Below are 16566 nucleotides of genomic sequence, written 5' to 3'. Positions count from 1 at the left end.
CGTGCTACGCGTCCGTTCGTGCGGAGTTTACCAAACGCGATCGTTTAAACAAAGTTCATTACCTCAGGAACGTCACTCGCACAAAGAACGTGGTTGAGTCACCGCGAGCGTATGTGCGGTTTCGTCTCTCCTCGAATCCGTTCCGTAAGAAAGAACCATATCTCATTACGTATTCACGAAGCAATCGTCGCGTCGGGATCGTAGACAAACGTTAAATCCCGGCGAAACGACACGCGCGCGGTAGAGAAACTTTAATGCGACCCGAACTTGTGACTTTTGTCTCGTGAAAAACAGGAAGATTGTGTGATTCGACTCGGAGCTTCAAATTCTCTTGTGTCAGTAATTTTTTAGATTTTTTTTTAATAACGTTAAAAGTCAAAGCAATCACGACAAAGTATAGTTTAGATATTTAGAACTCGATTAGTTTGTATTTGTCCTGAAATAATTTTATACAATTTTCTTGTCAAAAAAAAAAAAAGATATTTGAAGAAAAGACTTATTCTTTGTACAGATGTCTTCTCGCTCCTTTCATAAACCCTCGAAAACGCGTTTTTATTACATAATAATCAAAAGCATTAAACGGTATTCATGGAAACTCGCAGAGGGTTGAAAAGCATAGAAGCTCAGCTGGTTTTAGTGGATTGCAGGGTTGATCGGGATTGAAAAAGAGAACGCACGCTGCATCACCTTTGGTTTATTCAAATATATTCGTACCCCCTTCCCCTTTTCTCCCTCTGACATTCCGATATAGTTCATCAAACGGGGAGTCATTCTGACGCCAGATGTTTCCCGCCTTTTAATCCTCCGGACGGGGCCTGTTGCGAGAAATTTTCATTATTCGCATGTCCGTCGAGAAATTAATAAATTTCCTTATTATTAGCAGGATACATTCGTTGTGAAAAATTATATTTTAATTATAGTATTACTTTGATAATAAAATTCATCGGGAAAACATAGCGCGTACTTTCCGTAAATGTATTACTTGACAATTAAAATAAATTCTTGTCATTACTCCGTGACTATTTATAGCTTTCTAAATAAAATAATTTTTTTCAAATTATATGCAAAAATTTGTAAATTGATTTATAATATTTCTACTAGTACATATTCCTGAGAGAGCGATGTGGCAATATATTTTATCTAAATTAAATTAAAATATTCATTTTTATTCTACAAATCTTACATTTTTGGCATGACTATAGATAAAGAATTTTAATTTTATTTTCGTGCACAGACAGAATTTTCTTTTAGAGGAAATTTACCCTGAAAGTAATCGTAGGACAATATGGTATTGGAAGAATATTTTATAAGAATTTCTCCGATTAATATAATTAGATATAAAATATGTTCGATTAATTTTACTATGTATATATTAATATTTTTTAATTTTAGAAATTTTAAAAGAATTTCTCTGATTAATATAATTAGATATAAAATATGTTCGATTAATTTCACTATGTTTATATTAATATTTTTCATTGTAATAAAGAAACTCTTATAAAATTCTTCAAGTATCATATCGCTCTACGATTATTATGATTTTCAGGGTAAATTCTAAAAGAGGAAATTCTCTTCGTGCACATAATGATTGGAAGAGGACAAACAATGTATTGCGAACGCCGTGAAATATAAAACCGATGATAAAAGAAAACCGGGTGTCGGAGCAATTGAAAATGAAAAGCGGAATTTGGCATATGTTTACCAGGTGTCAATTGTAGGTAGCAGACAGAATCGAGATGGTCCCAGGTGTCTAAATTGTCCGCCCATCCTCGTCGAAAAGCGCTTTCAATCGATTTCGACGCGCGTCCATTGCACGCTGATCATACAGGAGCGACACGGCTGTGCGAAAAGGCGAATTGGCAAAGGATAAAGCGATTCCCAAGGCGTCAACAGAGTCATGCGACAAATAGAAAATTGATAAGAAAAATTTCGAAAATTATTTTTCAAGACAAATACAAACCCATCGAGTTTTCTCGGTATTTTAGCTACTTTGTCGTAATTGTTTGACTTTTAATCGCTCTAAAAAAAGCAAAAAGGCGCATCAGGTTCCGGATCGTTAGGCGCGCAATAGAACATAATAATTGAGGGAACTCTCGAGTTCCTCCAGGAAGCGTCTTCAATCCGAAGACTAGCCAGTGGCTGATGTTTGCGTACCTACGTAATTATGTAGACGATCTTATAAGAATGAAGTCTCGCTGCCCATCAACAGAGCATCATTACGATCACAAAACTGACAGCAGCTTTACGGCTGCTTTAATAGGTTTAGAATTATAGAATATACAGTTTTTTTTAATATAGATTATATAATTATAATTTATATCTGTATGCGAAATTTAACTACGCTTTCTAAACCTTCTTCTTACGACGTTGAACAAGAAATTTTTTAAAATTATTTATATAAAAACTGACTTTGAATAATTTTTATAGAAATCATGCTCTCTCCTGCACTTCTTCCTTTTATATTTTCAATTTCATAAAAATTAATATATAAAACCATTATAATTATTAAATATAACTGTATACCTATTGAAAATTTTATGAAATTTTTAAAAATCTTTTAATTTGCTAAATTACCGTAGATACGAATATTTTTCTTTTCTCGTGAAAAGGATTCATCGAATTCTGTTTTCCACGATAGCTCGAGATTTTCTTTTCCGATTTATCTTGATATCGCGCCGATAAAAATTTATTACTCGTCCCTTGCCGGGCGGAGCTATTTCTTCGTCGCGGTTAGAGAATGTCAGCTGCCTCAGCGGGGTACAAGCCAGACGCCATTGTTCGATCAACAATACTCAACCGAACCGCTCACAACATATCCTATTCACATCATCCACCCACTTTATATTGCTCCCGTGCGCCTTCTTCTTCAACGCGCGCGCGCGCGCGCGACCGCCGGAAAAGCGGAACCGGAATAGAGCTAACGTTTTAAGTCCATTTGGGATCTGCGGAAGCTGTCATTCTTCCTGAATCGGAGATTCCGTCCTTCGGGAATATCTCTCCATTTTTTTCGCGAATTCTTATTTTTCAGCGAAAAACGTGTGTCTAATTTAAAAATTGTTTTATTTTTTAAAAACACACTATATCATGTGTTCGTTATATAATAATATATATATAATTACATATATATAATTATATATTATATTATATAAATTATAAAATTATATTATAAAAAATATTAAGTATATATTATATATTATAAAATTAATTACATATAAAAATATATAATTTGGACAAAAATTATGATATATCTCACTGTGCGAGTTGGGATAAACGCGCAATTGTCGAATCGTTAGCGTGCGATTGTCCCGTTTGATTGTTCGGTCGTTTACGCAGTTTGGAGCAAATTGACGCATTGTTCGCGAGGACAGTCAGCGGTCAGTCGATAGATAATGCAATCCTATCTTAAGCGTGGATCTTATTGTGCCTATACGTACACCGTGTAATCTGCTACGTTATCGATATCCATTGATCTCGCGCGACTCGCGAAGGAAGTGAAAAAAAAAAGATCTTCCGCACTCTATCCAAAGATACCTGTCTCGAGGAACACGTGATAGTCTCGTTAATGAAGCATGCAAGATATACGAAGAAAGTCGTTTCTCATAAAAGAGTCAGCGGCACGCGCCACCGGGGTGTCAGCTGGTGAAGAATGCCGATCGTTGTCCATACGTTGCTTTCGATTTGTTGCAGCAGGTTTTTATCTCGGTGCAATATCTCCCGTTCTTCGTCGAGGAACTCGCTACCGACATGACGAAAATAGACGACGATCCTTTTAATCGCTTGTTTAACACAACTTTTTTTCACCATCTCTTGGATTAGATTTTTTTATATATAGGGTATTTAATACAAAGTGTCACACATCGAAAATATACACGGAGAGAATTTTCTCTTAGAAAATCCATGGTAATCGTGGGATAATGTGGTGTTGGAAGAATTTTATAAGAGTTTCTCTGATTAATATTTACTACAATAAAAAATATTAATATTACATATTAAATTTTACTATGTACATAGTAAAATTAATCGAGTATATTTTATATCTTATTGTAGTAGATATTAATATTTTTATTGTGGTAAATATTAATCAGAAAAACTCTTATAAAATTCTTCCAATATTGTCCCACGATTACCATGATTTTCAGGGTAAATTTTAAGAGAAAATTCTCTCTGTGTACAAGTAGATCTCGTTATTTGCAGACGATTTTTCCTCAGCAAAAATATCGAGGGAGGCCATCACATTTTTTGCCATCATATATTTTTATAATTAAATTTTAAATTAAAATTGTATTAAAGTAAAAACTCTCCTTGAAATTAATTGGAGAATATGGTTTTGTTAATATTTGATTTTTACAAGGCTTAGTTTGCAAAAGAACCCTTTATTTTCAGTCGCTTATAATTCGAAAATTATTAATGTTTCAATATTTTTGCTGAGGAAAAATTGTCTTCAAATAACAAGATTTTATATATTTTCGGAGCAACACCTTACGTCAAACGCCCAGTATACATTTTTTATTATTACGATTATTTGGAAGTAAGGATTACGCGAATTGGTATAAGTCAAATTATTCGGAGCACCTTCGAAACGGATGTAATCGGAAACCTAGGAAAAGGTTCAACGCCCTTCGAGCTTTCGAAGATCGGGGCTCTGCCTCTCTTTCTCCCAGCATCTCTTTTCCTCCCTGCGCCATCATCATCGTCTTAAGTGTCTCCTACACCCTGTATTTATCCCCACTAGGGTAGCCAGGCTGCCACGCGCCAGCATGCTCCATTATTTTCTCGCCAACATCTCGTCTCTTTCTCTCCTGCTCCTCTCTCACAAACCATCGCGTTGCCGCCGTTACTCTCATCCCTTCTTTCCCTCTTTCATTGGAAGCCCGACCGGAGGCCTGGGTTCTTGAGGTTCGAAATTCTCAACATCTGTCGAGCCTCCTACCACCGTTAATACGTTCACTTGGTAACAGCACCGTTCCCGACAACCCTCGCTTCCTGTAATCCCCAAAGTTCTCTTCTCTTCGGATAGGAGTCGGAACAAGAAGCTTCCGAGCTGTCTCGTCTCTACGAGGATCAGCTCGACTTCCCGAAGAGTTATTTAGTTACTTCACGCGGGGATGCTTCGAAAAGGAAACCCGAACCGACGTTGCGACCTCAAGTAGCGAAAAGGATCAATAAAAGTATCAAGTAGAAGAAAATATTTTTTTAAATTATTAAAACTATATATCATACTAAAGATCACAGGTCTTTAAAGGGATGCTGACCATGTCCATTTTTGAGTTCAAGGGCTTTTCTTGTTATCGGCTATACAGATTGAAAAATCCTTCTCCACAATTAATGCACTGATAATAATGAACGGGGATCGTTGTAATTTCGTATAAAAAACTAATAAAAGTTAAAAAATCACAGTTTTTTTATCGGCTACTTGCATCAGCTCATAACAATACTTATTTAATACAAAAGTTCTGCAGTTCATTTGTTCACAAAATATGGCGCTCCTAATAGAGATGACATGAAAGAATAATACAAAAATAATAAAGTACTTTCATCGTGGAGGATTTTTCAATCTGCATATTCAATAAAAAGTGAACCTAACCTAACTTAAAGTCGGTAAAACAGAACTACGAGTACTTTATTTTACGGGTCACTTTATGAATTTCAAATCATCAACTAAGCTTAGCGATATCGCTTAAATGGTCGGTGAAGTTTAATTTCCGATCAGTTCGGCAGCTCTTCTCGCGATCGGGAGGAGGCGATTCGAGAGAGTCGTCGGTCAAGCCGGACCGGCAACATCTGTCTCTCGCGGCAGGTGGCGACTTATCATATCCTCTTCCCTCCTCGCTCGTAAACGCGGCTCCCGCACTCGCTTCGTCCTCGTCCCGATCTCTCGTCCTCCTCGCACCCGATCGAGACCCGAGTTTCTTTCAGTACACGGGACGACGAGCCACGCGACAACGGCACGGCAGGCACGTGTCGGAATCGCCACCGTGGCGGGGGAAAAATGGCGCAGAACCGCCTCAAGGGAGGCTGCGAACCTTGTTTGTCGTTACGCGCGACACCAATTCTTCTTGACATACCGTCAAATTTTTGTAGCTTTCTCATTTCAAATAAAAATAGACTCATAGTTCGAAGGATCTGATATAAATTAAGATCACAAGTTGGGAGTTATAAATAAAAAAAAATTAAGCATTTGCTGTTTCCTTTTGAATAAACACTGGAATTTATTTGCATATTTAATATAAAAAAAATAATCGTCAAATTCTTGTAGCTCTCATTTGGAAAAAAATAAATTCGTAATTCGCCGAAGGATCTAATATAAATTAAGATCACAAGTTGGGAGACATAAATATATCTATATCTATGTAATAGAGAGGGCATTTGATTCGCTTGGAATCGGTAAAAAAATTAACCCTGGAATTAATTCGCATATTTGATATAAAAAATAAATTTAAAAGAATTAAGAACAAAAAATTAAAAATAAAAATAATTTGAATCATGCCCCTTGCTAGAAAAAAATCCTGCGGACGCTCATGAAAAGAGCCGTTGTTAAAAATGTTGAGAGGAAAGTCATCAGCAGCCTATTCGTTATCCAATTTACGGACGAGAGATATTCTACATATGCATGCGCGCAATATGACAGGTTCTCGCCAAACAGGTGGTCGGGAAAAAAAAACATTTCTCTTCGAGTCACTCGGTACACGATCGTATGCTGCACTCGAGGAGAAAGAGAGAAGGAACGTCGCAACGTGTCCCTTATAACCAGCCAGCTGGTAATTAATTAAAATGTCGAACAATAATGCTCGTATATATATATACGATGAAATGAGACATTCGACTCGAATAAATTATTAGCGTCCTCCTGTTCCGACGTTACATATATACGAGATAAAATGTTCGGGTTTTACAAAGTTACAAGAAATATGTAATTAGGACAGTCGCGCAACTTTCGACACGACGCTTCTTAAAACCCGGACAACTCTGTAATCGTGAACAAGATCGGGGCATATTAAAGTATTTGTCGCTTATTCGCGTATCCGCCAATGGAAGAAATTATGTCAAGGAACGGTTGCCAAGGAACCGTCGATGCAATTACGACACGCGACAGAAAGCGGAGGAAAGCGCAGCGTCCAAGACTTCTTTTTTCCAAGTCATCTTAAATTTAGACGAGATCACGTCGCGTTCTAAATTTAATCCCGTTCATGTCGATCATTGCTCGCGCAAGTATTCCGAAAATTCATTCATTCATTTCTAAGAAATTTCAAAAAATTATATAAACGTGAAAGAAGGCTGCTATAAAAAAATTTGACTTAAAAATCATAAAATCTCGAGCTCTGCTTAGTGTCGACGAAACATGGACAATGCTAACAAAAACACGATACAAAGGGTTAAGCCCAGAAGGGAGCGAAAAGGATGCACTGGACAGGGCTAATATGTCTCAGAACAGCGAACCGTGAATTTAGGGAGGGCGGACGTGTACTTGAATGACGAAGGGGTTAATTCCGTGGTCATTAGCACTCGCTTGCTACGTGGACAATTGCGGTTGTTCCCATACTGTTTGTTCCTGCAACCCCCATGACTCGATGAGTTATGACGTTTCGAATCTGTGCACACTACGCTTCGCGTCCTCCCTTTAGACGTTCTTCGAAAAAAAAAAGTTGTAAAAAAATTATAAGCCCACCCTTACGCGCAGATCGATACAGGGTTTGGAATTTCATCTTTGAGAGATGCGAGTTGTACATGTGCACGAACTTTATACAGATAGTTAATCATTATTTATTTCTCGAGAAGAAACGTTGACTTTATTTCTAAAGTATTCAACGCAAGGAAAAACATCGTATGTATTATATAAAAAAAAATTATTTTATACCTCTCAAATAACACATTTAAATAAAACAAGCATTAATGCAGCGAAGTATTCAATGCATTTTCAAGATTGCGAGATGCTATAAAACTGCTCATATATACTCGCAGCGATAAATGCATTGGTCGGAGAACCCTTTGAATAAACGCATTTATTTCTTTTTCTCGACCAAGCAGAAATTCTCTCTCTCTCTTTGTTTTTCGCGACCCCATCGAGTTTTTGCAGAAGGGTGGTTTCTACAATCGCGAGGGTCTCGAGCGGCCTGCTACGAAACGAAGGATAAAAGCCTTCCTCAAGTTTTTTTTTCTTTCATCCCCCTCGATCGATTCAGCCCGTGTACGTCGACCCTGACATTCACCCACACTTGTGCGAATGAAACGTGCGTGCTTTAATCGCAAGGAGCGAATAGGCTCGCATAATTAATCGCGAGACAGAATAAAAGCTCGCGTTTCGTCTGACGGTTCTTCGCGCGACGTCGATCTCGATGCAAACGAGAACACTTTATTCGAGAAGAGCGAAAGTGATTTTACTTTCATCTGTACAAACTCTCTTCGAGAACTAATCGCTTTGGACGGAGTCGCGCGTTTTATAAAACGAATACTCAGTTTCATTCAATCGCGCGTCTTCTCGAGGAATTCCGCGGGGCTAAATATCGCGGACGGATATCGTCGCGAAAGCAAGGGAGAGAACGATGGTTCCCGAATCGTCGTTCCCTCTTAAAATTAATCCACTAGGGTTGCAAATAGCCGGTGCGTTTGACGCGCGGCCAATTGCGTCGCGCGCGAATCCCGCGGATGCCATCGCCACGCACTTTCGCCGACGAGGACGGTGACAGACGAGAGAGAAAGGGCGGGAGAGAAAGAGAGAGAGAGAGAGAGAATGAATTCGCGTGGCACGGCAGGAACCTTTTCCAATTGACGTCATAGACACGCTCTTTTGCCCTTTTTTTCACCCCGCCTCGCGCTCTCGGGTTAAGAATAACAACGCGACGGGATCGCGCTCGCGCACTATGTGTTGCAACGCACTGGGAATAGACGGTGCGGCCGACACCGCGGCGGAATCGTCTCCGTCGACCGTGTTGCTGCTCGGGTTACACAAAGGGATATTGTCATTTCGATGACGGACGCGAAAATCTAGGATCGATTTTTCTACCCGGCGAAGAGAGGAATATCGAGGCGCGAAAAAATGGGTCTTTTAATTGCGATGGGAACAAGATTCTGTTCTTTCTGAATATACATTTAGAATTGCAAATTTTATGTGTATTCAGAATTATGTGATATATATCTCGAGTAATTAATTTTAATATCCTTTACTCCGATTTATTTTAATTCGGGATTTAATTGCACAAATTGCGAGATCGCATCTCGACGGTGTCTCGTCGAGGACTTTGCAATCGAAATTATCGCGAGCTATTGAACTTTAATACTTTGTTCTTGTTTTATGAAATAGAAATGATCCAAGATCCTGCACAAAATTGCAATGATCCATTTTTCATTAAACTGTCTTCTATATATATTTCGATACAAAGATTCAATAGTTTACGATTGAAAGATTATCCTCAAGAATGTCGAGATCATAACTTGTATAAATTAATTTGGAATTAAAATTATATTGGAGTAAAGGCTATTAAAATTAATTACGAGTGATTGATTGTATCTTATGAAACAATATTGACAGAATTTTATAAGACTTTCTCTGATTAATATTTCCCACATATGTACATAGTAAAATTAATCGAACATATTTTATATCAAATTCTTATAAAATTCTTCCAATGCCGTATTGTCCCACGATCGTCATAATTTTCAGGGTAAAAATTCCAAGAGAAAATTCTGTCTAACAAAATTAATATATATCGATGCAAGTGACTCTCTCCTATACACAGTTATCGTTATCTAAAAAGAAGAGGCTCGGAATAGAAGAATGAAGGAACGGATGCAACAACCGCGTGTTGTATGTGTGCGTATCTGACGTCAAAAATAGCCGCCGCCTTTAAGGTACGGCCGTGCACGCTTCATTACGTGTTCGTACATAGACAAGAGATGCACATATGCGAGCCTCGTGTGTCGCTAAACTATATGTCCATTTATTTCCGTTTTCTCGAGGGAGCCGTTTCAGCAGACTCAATGAAAAAAATTCGACCTGACCTATTCAGATTTTCCAAGACCAGAAATTCATTTTTTCCCTGACTTTTTAATATTATTCTCATATATCTATATGTGATAAATCAATTAAATATTAAATCGTGAAACATATTGAAATAAAATAACACGACGATGAAAATATAAATTAACGAACACACTGTAGATGATTTTTAACAACACAAAAAATTAGCGTGCTGGGAGTCGAGGAAAAGTTTATATTTATGTAATAAAAAATTGCAATGATTGAGACAAAGTAGAATAATGTGAAAAAATCCAGATAAATAGTAATAGTCTCTATTTTCCCTGACAATTCCAGATTTATAAAATTCCTTGACAATGCCCGGTTTTCCCTAACTGCTAGATACCCTGCGTTTCTTCAGCCCCGACATCACGTATCGTTCGCTCATCATCGAACGGTTACTTAAAACTTCTACTCAAAGTTTACGCGAAAGACTTTGCGTTCGTTCATCGCGAAAATAGTTTAAAGAGCCGTAACAAGCATATAGCCGGTATATTCCGCTTTATCGAGATTGCTCTGTAAATCATCAAGGGGGATAAAAATAGAGGGTTTTTCTTCTCCCCGACATCATCTCGTAATGACCCATATTCCGCGATATTCGGAGCGCTGAAAGTTTATTGACAGATCACCGCGTACGAAAATGGATGCTGCATTTCGAATTTAATGCAGCATACGAGAGCGAATTCACGCTGGCGAAAATCCGAAAATAAAATCTGCTTGTAGTCTCTATATGTACTATCGACGCGTACAGCTATTGTATTATAAGTTAGCAATGTGGTGATTTTATGCACGAGTAGATATTTTCGATGTCGCGTCTTCTTTATTTCTTCTTCTCCAGATCGACGAGATGCTATGAACCATTTTCCTCGTCGAGTCTCGGTTCGTCCTTCGTGAATGCGGCACGAGGGAAAAACCTGGAAGAGACTTCTCTCCCTCTTCTGTTCTCCTCAAGGTGGAAGTTTCACGTGGATAGTTCTCGAATTTTGCTCCTGCGTTGCGTGTGTACCTGAGCTACCTGACCTAGTCGTCGATATATCATACAATGGACCTGCTGTCTCTCGGTCAGGTTGAAAAACACAATTCTCTCGGCTTGCGTCGTCGAGGTTTGCACAATACGTATAGATCTCGCTCTACGGTCTTCAGACACGACGCTTTTCCGAATTTTCTCTGCCGCGCCGTTTCGTGTACAAAGGAGACTTGAAAATCCAATCTCTAATAACGAGTTATTGTGCAACGTCACCTGGACCGACAGATCAGCTGTGCAAAGTGGCGTGAGAGAATGTCCCGATTAAGATTTATAGATCCCGTTTCTTCTTCGCGAGCCTTTTGCAACCATCAGCGATATTCGTGTGTACAAATGTGAGAGAGAGAGAGTGTATTAATTAAAATATCTGTATTAATTAAATAATTAATTAAATGTAATAATTTGGAAATATTCTTGGTCTCCGAAATGCCGTCCTCTCAATTTTGCAGTCACGTGACTCCGATTGATCTCCGCGGTAACGAAATTATCTTAAAGTGCAGCTACGCGACGGTGTCCCGAGATGCAACCGGAATTGAATTTCCAGAGTCATTAGACTCGCGTCGGAGTGCGTCTCGTGACGCACGGAGACGCCGCATTTTTTCCTCTCTCCCTCTTTCTCCATCGTATTATCTCTCTTTCACTCTTGGATCTCTAAAATGGCTACGCGCAGCCGGCGTAGCGTCTTCTTGGTATAAATACATATGAGAATTGGGTCGCTGCCCTGAACCCCGGCCATCACGCACCGTCTACGATTTTCCTTCTTCGATAATCTCCTTCCCCGGAAGTGTCGTCTACGAATCTCAAACGCGCCACTTTTTCGCAAAAATTTCATCACAATTTCGATACCTTAATCGTATCATCGCAAGATTCCGAAGATTATTACACTGAAAAAAATTGTCTACTACTGACTAAACCTTTCAACTAAATGTATTATTTTTGTTAATTGAACATATAAAATTATTTAAATTAAATGTAACATATTAAATCTAAGAAAACGTATATTTGACTTAAATACTAATATGCTGAATAATAAAAATTTATTTGAAAGGTTTAATCAAGTTAACCAATTGTTTTCGGTGTAGAGACTCAGTAATTTAAGCGCAAAGATTTTTTCTTTGTATAATAATATATATTATATATCAAATAAATACTGTACGAGTATCAATTTCTCGCTTTCTTTCATTATTTTATTTCATGTTTTAAAATATCTCGCACTATCTTATGTAAACATGGATTTTGGTTAAATCAGCTGGGTTTTTATATGTTTAGCTTTTGACCTAAACAAAAGATGTAATAGTTGCAAAGATAAATAATGAACTATCACTGAGAGTTACCACGAGCTACAATATATGAAAAATCCAGCTGAGATTTAATTTCATCTAGGATTTAATATAAATTCAAAAATCCTGCACTAATCCTATAAAATTGAATCTTTGTAAAATCAGCTGAATTTCTCATGTCGTAGTTTTTGATCTACTGAAAATGTAATACGCTCAAAGGATAAATAATAGATAATTACTGATTTACAACCAGTCAAACGCCAAAAATTCTCAGTAATAATTGTTCATTACTTATCCTTGCAGCTATTACATCTTTTTCTCGGCAGGCATTACCAGGGTTTCTATTTTTCCAATTTCAAGTTCCGAGAAACGATATTTAACATATACGTCATCTACTCGTTATTTATGTCGTTGTCGGAAATACACAGAGGGAGTTTTCTCTTAAAATTTACCCTGAAAATCATAGTAATCGTGGGACAATATGGTATTGGAAGAATTTTATAAGAATTTGATATAAAATATGTTCGATTAATTTTACTATATACATATGTGGGAAATATTAATCAGAGAAACTCTTATAAAATTTTGTCAATATTGTTTCATAAGATACAATCAATCACTCATAATTAATTTTAATAGCCTTTACTCCAATATAATTTTAATTCCAAATTAATTTATACAAGTTATGATCTCGACATTCTTGAGGAAAATTTTTCAATTGTAAACTATTGAATCTTTGTATCGAAATATAAATTCATATATAGAAGACAGTTTAATGAAAAATGATTTTTTCTGTGATTAAAAAATAATATTTACCACAATAAAAATATTAATATCTATCATAATAAAATATACTCGATTAGATTTATTATGTACATACATAGTACAATTTATTATGTAATATTAATATTTTTTATTGTGGTAAATATTAATATCTACCACAATAAGATATAAAATATACTCGATTAATTTTACTATGAACATAGTAAAATTTACTATGTAATATTAATATTTTTTATTGTGCTAAATATATTAATCAGAGAAACTCTTATAAAATACTTCGAACACCGTATTATCCCACGATTACCATGACTTTCAAGATAAATTCTACGAGAAAATTCTCTCCGTGTAGAATTCAGAATCGAGAATGCTAATAAAAAAAATAGATATACGTTGGAAGTCGAACGCTCGCGTGACGTCGATTAGATAATTGGGAAGGAGGAGACGCGGGTCTGTCGTGGATTTGTGCGGATGTGCAATCGCGGTTTTGCCGCCTCCGAGGCCTGGCCTCCCGTGTGTCTGCCATATGACAATACCATCTGTGGCCCATGCGACCGAAGTACGGGGATCCTGCGATAGGTAGAACCTACGATGGGGGTGCGGGAGAGAGCATCTTGCAAGCCTCGAAACCCAACCTTTACGAAATGGAATCGAAAGGTGCGGCCCGGAGAGACGCGCCCCGAAAAATGCAGCTGGCAAAATATCGCATGCTCCGAAACGCGGATGTCGCGAGCATCGATCCAAATCATCGATCCGGACGGATCGATTTTTTTTATGCGCGTGAAAACGAAATGCATATAATGCAGACTGCATTTCTGGAAAGATGCGTTAATTAAAAATAGACACAGTCGGCTACAATCGACAACTGTGCTCCAAAATTTTATTAACGATCTCATAGTCCTCTGAGAAAATTATTTTTATTGAATTGATTTGAATTATGAGTGAATTATATATAAAAAAGATGCAACTTTTCAATTAAAAATATCCACATGTTTCGTAAAGAAAATCGTAACTAAATATGCAATGAAATTGCATCTAATCAAAGATATCACACTATTTTATTACCAATAGAGCAGGATGGAGATCAAAGCAGATGTCGCTCAAAGGCGGTGTTAGTAAAAGACAGGTCGATAACAGTGCGAGAGAGAGAGAGAGCAGTGCATTTAAATAAGCACTTTAAAAAAATAATCATAGACATGTTAAATATTTAATTAATACATAACTTATTTACATTATAAAAGAAAAATGATCGAGGAATAATTAAAATCAAACAGGTTCAGTCACGAGAATACAGCATTCATCCTATTCTTTCTGCCTAATAAATAATTCGTTTATCTATTTAATAATTGTCCTTTTAATATATTAAATACATATTTATCACGTTGCGCATATGTCAAACGTCATCATAATCAGCTGTCAAATGATACGATACTCAAAAGAGAGCATTTAAACTCGCCACGTGCAATTGCGACAGCTTTATAGGAATAAGACGCGATAAGCTTTTCTCTCTTCGATAAGAGAGCTAGCTTACAACACGCAATAAAATAATTCTCACGGACGATCCATGTGATCGATCATCAATTGAGTCCAATATATATCGGAGCATCTCTCGAGAGGAAAATTCCCGAGAGCATTTCCATCTCTCCGCCGACAAGAACCCACAGGAAATGGAATTATAAATCCCGTCCTAACCTCCCTGAAAATTTCTTACGCGCGACGAGGAGCACCGGGTGATCCTCCCGGATCAGCGCTGACCCTCGACGACGATCCGCGAGGTCAATCGCCCTCGCGGTTGACACATGTCAAGGGCGCGCGCGCATGGAATAAAGACGACGTGCCGGCACGCGAAAGCATCAATATACATATATATATATATATATATATAATATGTATATATATGTAATGGGAGAGAGAGAGAGATGGACAGAGACTCACTCACCGCTGTGTCCGGTGTTGCTCGACGATTGACCCATCGTCGTCGTTGTCGGCCCGGCGACGGCGGCGGCGGCGGTGGCAGTGGTGGGCAATGATGTCGGGTGTTCGTAGAACTTGGTTGCGAGGCGAACTGCTCACGTGAAAAAGACGCGGACGCATGGGCGCGCGTGAAACTGGCACATTTTTCACAAGGACGATGACTGCGGCGGCGGCGGCGGCGTAGAATCACCGTCAATCGTACAGACAGTGCATCTTGCATCCGCAGTGTCGCTGGGATGCCGACACGACGGGACACGAAACGACGGAACGGACGACGACCGCGCTCTCGCTCCGCCGCGCCGCGGTCAGCGCGATAGATAAACGGCGCCGCGGCAGATGATTGGCCGAGCGGCGAAGGCGCCGATTTTGCGCGTCGCTTTGAACGCGCCGCAGCGCGGAAATTGATTCCCGCGAGAGAGGACGATGCGACGCGACGCGGCGTGAAGGTGTGCGCGGATGCTGCCGCGATTTTTCCGCGCCGGCGATATATCGATACGATCGATACGTGCATCGAGGGGGATCCATGCTTAAATTACAAAATTATCTTTCGGCGAGTTTTCTTTGAAAAATATAAAATTGTTCGTTTAAATGCGGACGAAATATCCTTTAACAAGGGAATTTATAAGATTCTTTTAATAAATCTCTCTCTTGAGCTTAAATTTCTCTTTATAATATTTTCTGTTTAATAAATATTTAGTCATTTAAATTCCCTAAACATTTAGTTTCAGTTATAAAATTCTTTAAAAAGATGTTAATCATATGTGCATACGATATATTTGATTTGTAATTATTAATTAATATATGATTAAATATAATATAATTATATAATTATAATATTGATTATATAATATAAATGATATACGATGTAATTAAATTGATCCATGCAATTATAAAATTATCTTTCAGCGAGTTTTCTTTCAAAAATACAAAATTGTATATTTAAATACGGACGAAATATTCTTTAATAAATGAATGTATACGATTCTTTTAATAAATATCTCTCTTGAGTTTAAATTTCTCTTTATAATATTTTCTATTTAATAAATATTTAGCAATTTAAATTCCCTATACATTTAGTTTCATTTATAAAATTCTTTAAAAAGATATTAATCATATATATATGATATGATATTTGTAATTATTAATTAATATATGATTAAATATAATATAATTATAATATTAATTATATAATATAAATGATATGATACGATATAATTAAATTGATCCATGCAAGTTAGAAAATTACCTTCCATCGAATTTTCCTTTCAAAATGCAAAATAACATTCTTTCAAGTACAGATGAAATGTCTTTGAATTAGATAAATGCATACGATCCTTTTATATCTCCAGTTTTTTTAAATATCTCTTTATATAAAATTTAATATGCAAGTTCAGTAAGTATTAAATTTAAATTTTCTAAACAATATTTAATTCCACTTATAAAATTCTTCTCAAAGATGTTGTTAATCACATGCAAATTATATTACATTTATAATT

General features: G+C 37.2%; 1 long non-coding RNA gene across 1 annotated transcript; it reads right to left on the bottom strand.

Moving 5' to 3' along the window:
• Positions 1 to 674: 674 nt before the first annotated feature.
• On the bottom strand, positions 675 to 15101 carry LOC146723119 (uncharacterized). Its single transcript, XR_014924750.1, has 3 exons — positions 15036 to 15101; positions 1703 to 1839; positions 675 to 815 (listed from the first exon to the last, which is right to left on the bottom strand). It is a non-coding gene; the product is annotated as an uncharacterized LOC146723119 (long non-coding RNA).
• Between the last annotated feature and the right edge of the window lie 1465 nt (positions 15102 to 16566).

The sequence above is a fragment of the Nylanderia fulva genome, unplaced genomic scaffold, assembly GCF_048542155.1.
Source record: "Nylanderia fulva isolate GAGA-0341 unplaced genomic scaffold, ASM4854215v1 Scaffold23, whole genome shotgun sequence".
NCBI lineage: Eukaryota > Metazoa > Arthropoda > Insecta > Hymenoptera > Formicidae > Nylanderia > Nylanderia fulva.
Note: the sequence above shows the minus strand (reverse complement) of the source record. Positions and strands in the feature narration are given on the sequence as shown.